This window comes from Sturnus vulgaris, chromosome 6, assembly GCF_052056855.1.
Source record: "Sturnus vulgaris isolate bStuVul1 chromosome 6, bStuVul1.hap1, whole genome shotgun sequence".
Taxonomy (NCBI): domain Eukaryota; kingdom Metazoa; phylum Chordata; class Aves; order Passeriformes; family Sturnidae; genus Sturnus; species Sturnus vulgaris.
The window spans coordinates 40935528-40944318 of NC_142248.1; positions in this window are offsets into that span (position 1 = coordinate 40935528).

The window sequence follows — 8791 nt, forward strand, 5'->3', positions numbered from 1 at the left end:
GCCTTTCTGGATTATATTTATATGCAAATATTTTAATATGGATGATATACTGGAAGACCTGTATTCATTGCCCTACTGAAAAAAAAGAAGAATATTTACTTTGCTTCAGGAGACAATTTGTGTATGGAGGGCAGCTAGAAGGAGAATGTCAGCAATGTTGATTTTATCCCTTGTAGGCAGGTATGCTAAAGCACTCCTTTCTTCACAGCATGGCACACACTCAAGAAGAAAAAGGAAAACATAATGCAATCACCTCCCAGCAGGGTTCCCTTGTTTTTGGCATAAGGATTAGTGAAGACAAGATGGGAAACACAACGTGCAAAGGTAGAAGATGGGCAGAAAAGCAGCCCACTGTTCCTTCTGGTGCTGCACATGCCAGCAGAACATCCTCACACACACCATGTGAGCACCAAATAATACATGGCATGGCTGGATGCTTGCAAACATCTGGGGCAGCCACCAAATCTACACCTGTGTCCTCTCAGACATGGTCCCTGCTGAGAACACCTTGTACCAGACCCTGTCCTCCCTCCCCACTGACCATCCAGGCAGGCAGGGATGTCCTCTGCCCCTCTGCAGGGCTTTACCCCACCTGCTGCAGCCAGGATCAGGGGGACACTGTGGTCCTGAGCTCCTGCTGGAGCATCCCCTGCTGCCATGGGAGCTTGGAGAGGGCACCTGAGCTGGGTTTGATCACAGGAGGAGTTTCAGTGGTGCTGGGCCCACAGCATGGGCAGGCTCTGGGAGCTTAGGGAGGTCTTTGCCTCAGGAGGGCTCAGTCCTTCCTTGAGGCTGAAGAGCAAATAGAAATTGCTACAGGGGGAGCATCTGCCATCCAAACTTTGTGTTGAGGTCGCCTCTGAAAGTCAGAAGATGAAAGTTTATGATTATGCCTTAAAGAAATCTACTCTTGGCCACAGCACCCGCTCTGTCCTCCTGCTGCTTCCTTGCAGACACAGCCAGTGGCAGTGATCCAGGGCTAGATGTGATAAAGTGTGACCTTCCTTCCTAGTGCTCGTCACTCTTCCTTTTTTTCATTAAATCCCTCTGCCTCCCACTTGCCACTTGGAGTGAGACAATGACTCATTTGTTTATAAATTCATCTACTTATACTTTGCTTTCCCATTCTCTGCTTCTGTATATTTTATGTCTCTACAACTTCCACGACTCAACTTATCTTTAATTAAGAGGTTTCTTCTAATCTGGACTTCTGACACCTTAAACTGCATATTTTTCACCCTTCATTGTTATAGTTAGGTGCCTTCAAGAAGAGATAGTTGCCTGCTTTTAGACACTATGCTAATATTTACATATCGAAAAACTGACAGTGTTGAATTTCTCCTGAGGAAAAGAAAAAAAGAAAAGTCTTTTATTTAAAGACACAGGATCTGTAAAGAAGACTTTGTGTTCCATTGCACACCTGTGATGGATGCACACTCCTTAACCAAATTTGGTACTGGCTCCAGAGGGGATAAGGACACAGATGGGCCAAGAACTCCTCCAGGAAACACACAAAGGAACAGAGTGACCCAGAGAGCATCAATGCATATGAGCAGGGAACACCAATCATGCAATTAACAGATGAATAGAGGGTGGTTTTTCCAAGACTCATTTATCAAGGAACAAAGAAATTTGTGGGTACAAGGAGTTTCATGCATACTTTTCCCATTGTATGCAATGTGACTGCAGGCCAACCACTTTATTCCATAAATATGACAGCCGAAGTGAGCCTTCTCCCTGCCAGGCAGTGTGGCTGCATGGTGGGGACCTGCCTGGAGCTGGGACACCTCTCAAGGTTGCTCCTTGAGGCAGAGTCACCTTCTCCTAATAACAGACCTTGGCATTAATCCAATTCAAGTTCTTTCTAAATTGCAGCTGGACTGCAGGCCAGGTGAGTCTCCCCTTGAGCAGGGTTTGATGTTCCTGTCCTGAGATCCTTCCTAGCCAAGGGCAGAGTGACTTCTTACCACAGGGAGGGACTGACAGCGAGCTGAATCCACACCAGAGAAATCCATAGAGCCAATTCCATTGGACATAAACCATGCCCAAGTCTGAGAATGAGATGGGCTCAAGATCACCTAAGCTCCATCAGGAGTTTACAAAGCACAAGATTTCACTCTGAACCTTGTGACTCAACAGGAAAGTCTCACTTATCCTTTTGCATCTTCAGCTTCTGTTTAATAATAATTCTAGCTCGATTCTAACTGGATTTGCTTGTGTATGTTATTTCCATGTGGTAAATAATAAAGTGAACTTTGCCATTGAACTTTATTAGTTGCACTTTCACAAATTCATATTTGCTAATAATAATATGAATTGCTAATAATTCGTATTTGCTAATAATACCACTTTTGCTAATAATGCCTTTGGTGGTAATTCTTTAAAGGATTTAGATCAGTCATCCATGACAATACCATCCCAACTTGTCCTCCAAAAGGCTGTGCAGTGCAGACCTCTTGGCCTGCTATGTAAACTCCTTGTACTCTAATGGCATAGTAACTCAAGTGAGGAAAACACAAATTAAAAAAAATTAAAATCTACTGAAGCTTTCTCATCACCAATCTTTGTGTCTTTTGATGGCTGCAGCAAACTGCAGTTAATCTATAACAGCATTCTCTCTGCCACTTGCTTATGTTAGCATCTCCTTCACAGGAAAAATAAAATATTTTCTCAGACTGACAGACAAGGATTCATGATCTGCTCTTTCAGTAATTTGGAAAATGAAAATATACTGCTCACAGCTTTTTGTTATTTTTAACAGAATTATATTTTATCCTTTCATGTCAGAAGCGAGACAGATTAATGGCTTCTGGAATTTATTTCCAATGCTGATTTTGTTTCCAAAGTTTTGAGAGCAACGAGACAGATCTGCCGTCCTCTCTCCAGTGGGAAAGGGAAGAGGCATCTGTTCCTGCTTTGTCCTCAGAGCTGCCAGCAAGACTGTCTGGACCAACCATCCATTCTCTGCCAGTGCATGTAGTCAGCCAGAGGGCCCTTTTCTGCTGATGTAAATGAGAATTGGCCTGAAAGTGCTCTAATACATGGTGAGGAGCCAATAACCCCTCAGCTTTCTGAAGGGGTTCTGAAGGAACAAGGGAGTTTAAAATCATCTTTACTTTGCACGTCCTTTAAAACTTGTGCTAAGCAAAGCTCAGCTGCACTTACAGCCCTTGGCTGACTGCTCTGGCCAAGCTGTGGTTTCTGCTGTGCTGGCCATCCACATGCAGAGATGCTCAGCAGGGATGCTCAGCTTGTGGCTCTGTCCCAAGGGCATTGCTGTGCTGAGCTGGACACGTGGCCATTCTTCCTTACCAGTGAGCTGCTACCTCTGCCTGGTCCTGCTGCCAGTGGGAAGATCCATGCCATTAGTGCTCAGTCCTTCTACCAACATTTTGGTCAGACATGGGTCTCTGGATGGCGTTTTACAGGAATTTTTGGAGATTGCCAGTCCAGAACCGTGACTTTCCAGGCAGCAAAAAGGCAATAATAAGTCAAAGACAGCCTCTGATATCAAGGGTATGTCCAGGCAGCTTTTCCAGTGCCCTCAGCCTGGAGAGACCAGAGCACAAGTCTGCACAGAGGGATGAGGGCAGGAGCAAAGGCTGATGCTGCCTGGATTAGATGTTGTTTCCCTCTCATCTCCCTGCTCATTACAATTTGCCACAGAAGTTAAATCAGATCAGTGTTTTATTCCTTTGTGATTTTCTGTGTAGACTGGAGCAGGAAGAAGAGAATACCTGAGCTCCAGAAGAAACTGTTTTCACTGATTTTCTGACAGATACCAAAGCCTCCTTCACTCCTACAGCAATTTCTGCATTTCCAACGTTTTTAGCTGAGCTGGAGCATATTTTGCAATGCAGAGTTGATTTAGGTTCTTCAGATGATGAGGTGTGAATTCACAACTCATGAACTAAATTGTTCTGATCAACTCAACGGTTGAAAATTTCTGCCTATCCTTTATCTGAATTTATCTGTCCTCAGCATCCAGCTACAAAATCTCATTATGCTATTGTCAGTGAGATTAAGGTGTTCCCTCCACACAGGTACACAGGACAACATTAATCTGCCCAGGTTTAGACATCTGCAGTGCACATCTATATATGCATCAGTCGTCAGTGGTGCTTGTATGGTCAAAGGAGAGAAATGAAGACTAGCATGATGTGAATCACCTCCCTTAAAATAGATGTCTGGCACACATCAGATGAACTGCCCCACAGCAGTGCCTCTTTCTCTCAGACTGGATGGCCAGCTCAATCAAAATTTAAGGGAAGTGCATCTTCATAGACTAGGAGTAGCCACCACTCAATCTAGCAAAGCTATTTGGAGCAAGTTAGAGTTTAACCTATAGAAGAAAAAATCCATTGTGAGAAACTGATAGAGATGCTGGCCATCAAGAGTACTTCCTAGGATGATTCAATCCTGTTCTTCACTCTGTATCTGCCAATGGTGGTTGTTGGCTGGAAATTACTTTCATCTCACTGCAGAGAGTCAGTGCCATGTCCATTTGTCACTTTGGTCCCATATGAGCCTTCAGGTTTAAGCATGTGCAAATTATGCCTGTTTCCAGCTCCTGGTGTTACAAGGTCACCTGGAATTTATCTTACTTCACCTCAAGTAGATTAAATAGAAGTTGTTGATTTTCAAAACTGAGGAAAATAATAGCCTAATATTTCCTCTATTTTATCTGATCAGATTTAGAAATTGCTTCTACTTCAGCTGTGGAGGAGAATGAAGTATCAGGGTTACATCCAAAGAGAGTTCAAAGGCTGGTTTATCACTGTATGGAGAAATGGGTAAAAATCAATAAGATTCAACTTTAATTGATTTCCTATAGGGAAGAGCCTGCTCTATAATATCTGAAAGCCATTAGTCAATGTGTCTTTGAAGTATTAAATTTATTATGAAAACCCTGAAGATATTCTATTTTAAATACATGGAAGCTTATGTGCTTACTGGATTATAGGCGTGCATTAAATATAACACTCACCCTCTAATGGAGCACAGCACTGTTTTCACACTATCATTATTCTGAATCTCATCTTGCTCCTGCAAATTCACAGAAAAGGCACCTATAAAATGCCTATTTGGCATTGTGCCCACCTAATTATCATCTCAGGGATTATTATAATGAGCACATGGAGATCTCCTTTGAGAGTGCAAGGCCAATAAAATAGCATCTCTTTATGCTTTGATGTTTAGGACTTTCCATCAAATGCCCCAGGTGTTTGGAAAAGGGTTCTGAGCTTGGGGTGGTATTAGTGGGTGGTTTTACACTTGTCTGTCTTTGTGTCTAGTTTATATTTACTGTGCCTCACACAACCAACCTTTTGGTAGCTCCTTTTCTTGGAGAAGTAGCTGCTTTCTAAGAAATAAAATTCAGTCACCACACCCAGCCCTTTACAGGTCCAGCAGTGCTTGGACTTTGTCATACCCTGCCCCACATAGAAGCTGCTAAAAAAACACAAGCCAGGCCAAAGTGTGATTCAGTGAATGTCCCTCACCTGGGCTCAGATATTACCTTATTTCATTATGTCTTCAATCAGGGTTTCTCCTGAAAGTAGAGAAGAAACTTTTATAGTAAATAAAAACACTGCACTTCAAAAACTCTTATGGGGTAAATTTACAAATATTTCTTCTACTGATGGTGAAACATGTCCAGGTCCATTAACAGAGAAAACAATTTATTCCCAAGAAATAAAATTACTGAATGATGACATATTAATTTAGATCACATGCATCATGTCAAATAGATTGCTTTTCTGTTTATGAACTAGAAACAATGGGCTTTTCTATTTATCCTTTTAAAACTTCTTTAGCAATGTTATGAATAGTCCAAGATGTAGCTTTGACAGTTCTAATTCATGAGTTGGGGAGCTAGTTATTAATTCCTTTTCTTGCGTTAAAATCTTTAATAAATCAGAGATTTGTCTCCTTTTTTATTTATTTTCAGGGTGGAGAATGACGTTATAGAGAATGTTCATGGCTAGACAAGAGTCTCGATGTGGAATGAGCAGGGCACCCTCATGCTCACAAACAGGGAATTAATTTGCTTTTTTTCAAATTTCCTTGCCATTTTTGCCCTGTGATCATTTGAGCTGGAAGAATTTACATCAAAGTGTTAGAAATAAGAAGCTGATGCTACTCCCACACCTGGAAAGGCAATGGAGCTGGATTAGAGCACAGATCTGCAGAGAGGCATTTCCAGAGGATGAGGCTAAAAACTTTGTTTCCCAGGGCCAGACATGAAAAAATAAATCCTAGTGAGGGGATGCACATTTTACTGGTGTCCCAGAGAACCAAGCTGCTCAGTATGGAGAAAATGTTCAGAGCTATTTCTCCCATCCCTGAGGACTCTTCAGCTTGGTTTTGTTCATGTACCTCATATTTCTTCTCAATGAACAGAGAGCTGAAATGGCTGTTCTTCACGAACAAAACCTGTCCCCAAGAGAGCTCAAAAACATTGCACACTTCTGTAGAAACCACTTCATCCACTTCTGAGCTCTCAAGTGCAGTATAAGGGGGGTACTGGTCCCAGGGGAGGAGGAGGGGAGGGATGAGAAAGAATTTCACCCAAACAGGATGGGTTTGCTGTTCATTACTTCTCTCATTTCAGACACTGCAGTTGTCCTATCAGGCCTGAAGCAGCAGCATCCCTGAGAAGTGTCTGTAGCAATCACTTCCTGATGAAAAGTGCTTAAAAATTATAAAACTGTGAACAAGTTCTAAAGACAAACATAAGATAATTTGACTGATACAAGAGATTTTTTAATGGTTTTTTTTTAGTGTTTGCCTGAAGAAAAATTTCTCTAGTGCTTAAATACAAGCTTTTTAATAGCAAGCAGAAGATAAGGCAATTCCCTACAGCCTAAAGAATTTTACATATGGATACAGACAGTGGTTGACTAGGGCAAGCAACTAATATTAACTTTTTCTTCAATTCCTTGGGAAAGAGCAACATCTTAAGACTTTTGAAACAAGTCATATGTTGAACTTAACAGGTTTCATCCCATTGTGTAGGGTGATTTGAAAAGTGATTTGACTAAGCAAATGTTTCTCCTTCTTTACAAACGGAACCAAAGTATTTCCAGTAACTATTTGGATTATGCAAAGGATTTCTAAACATTATTAGAGGTTTCTGACCTTACTGTTTGTGAAGGCTTTGATGGGAATGGGAAAGTCTGGGAATGGAAAAGTCTGGGAATGAAAAGACCTAGTGCTTGTAATGGAAGCAAAGGAATATTGAAAAGATGGGCGTGATGTGGCATGAAAGTCTCTTTCATGAGAAAAAGGATCTTTCTCCTGCTTGGATGTAATGGCAAGAGGGCATATATAAATATAAGGCAAGAAAATAATGTATTGATTTTGCTGTTAGATGTTATAATACATTCTTTGTTGTTCCAGGAAAGGTTAATCGTGTTGCCCAAAAGAGAAACATGCTATTATGTTCTGAACTATTCCTGAAGGTAATGAAAGTACATTTAAAAGGCATTTCCCTAAGCTACAACAGAATATAGGAGAGGCTAATGTTTGACTTAGCATACAACATGATGAGAAGCAAACTTCAGTGCTTATTTGGAGAGCTAGACTTTCCCAAATGGGGTTTAAAAGGAAGTTTATTTGTTAAAGTGCCAAAGGCATCACCAACCCCCTCGCTTGTCACCTACCTCTAGTTTCCAGAATACCAATAAGTTTCCTTCATTTCCCCTTCCTCAGAGTGGTAGTAGCAGTTAATGTGACTGAAGCAGAGACTTTCAAGTAAACAAGAAGAATTTTGCAGTTCGTGTTGCCGTGGTGAGTCAGTGCTGTTGTGTCCCTCTATGCACTCGATTACTCCTGTTTGTTACCAACCCCGTGTTTGGCTGGTGCCACGACTCCGTGGCCATCCATTGCACCAGGCATCGAGTCAAATGAATCCCCTGCTTGTACCTGATGGAGGCGAACAGGCACTTGCAGGAGGTGATTTTCCTCAGCTCAGATGCCTGGTTTAGGATGCAATGATCGACCCCCCAGCAAAACCTCCTTCTCTTGTCTGCAGTCTCAGGAGTTTAAAACAAGTGGCTTATTTTCAGACAGCTAAATGTGGATGGCTTAGCTTGAGGTTAAAATACCTGTAAATGTTTACATAGGAGCTACCTGCCTATACTTCTGTTCCAGTCAGAGCAAGTGGGTCAATATAATCAGCAGAGCCAAGGGAGATGAGCATGCACTGGTTTACTACAGCTGAGTCAAATCCTTCTCCAAGTTTCTCTGACCATAAAGATAAGGGGTGCAAGGAAAAACTGATCAATTCATGCATTTTAAACCAAAATTAAGATTTAGTTAAGCAGTTAGTGTTTATTAGCTTGTTAAAAACCTAATTAATCAGCAATCTATGAACCATATATTCAGGGTTAATGTTAGCAATACAACAAAAAAAGCCACAATAGGAGACGCTTATACAAGGTTAATAAAACACTGTGGACTTCTAAATACTCCTCTGTAATCAATCCCCCAAATCCCAGTTTTGCAGCTGCACCCACACTGAGTTGTAAGCACCCCTCAGGCCAGGTGGGAACAAACAGGAGCCCTGGAAATGTGGGTTCTCCTGCTTCTCACCTCTTCCCATGGGACTGTAGGTGCTCCAGCTTCACGTGTGTGATGTGTGTGTGTGCAGACTGCAATCCCCTAACACACACACACCCTGATGACAAAACCACCACGAGCTCCTCTGAGATCTCTGAGGTGTATTTAGAACCAGTTCCCGTGTTTTGAGCTACCTCAGACACACTGGGAAGGCTGGTGGATATGATAT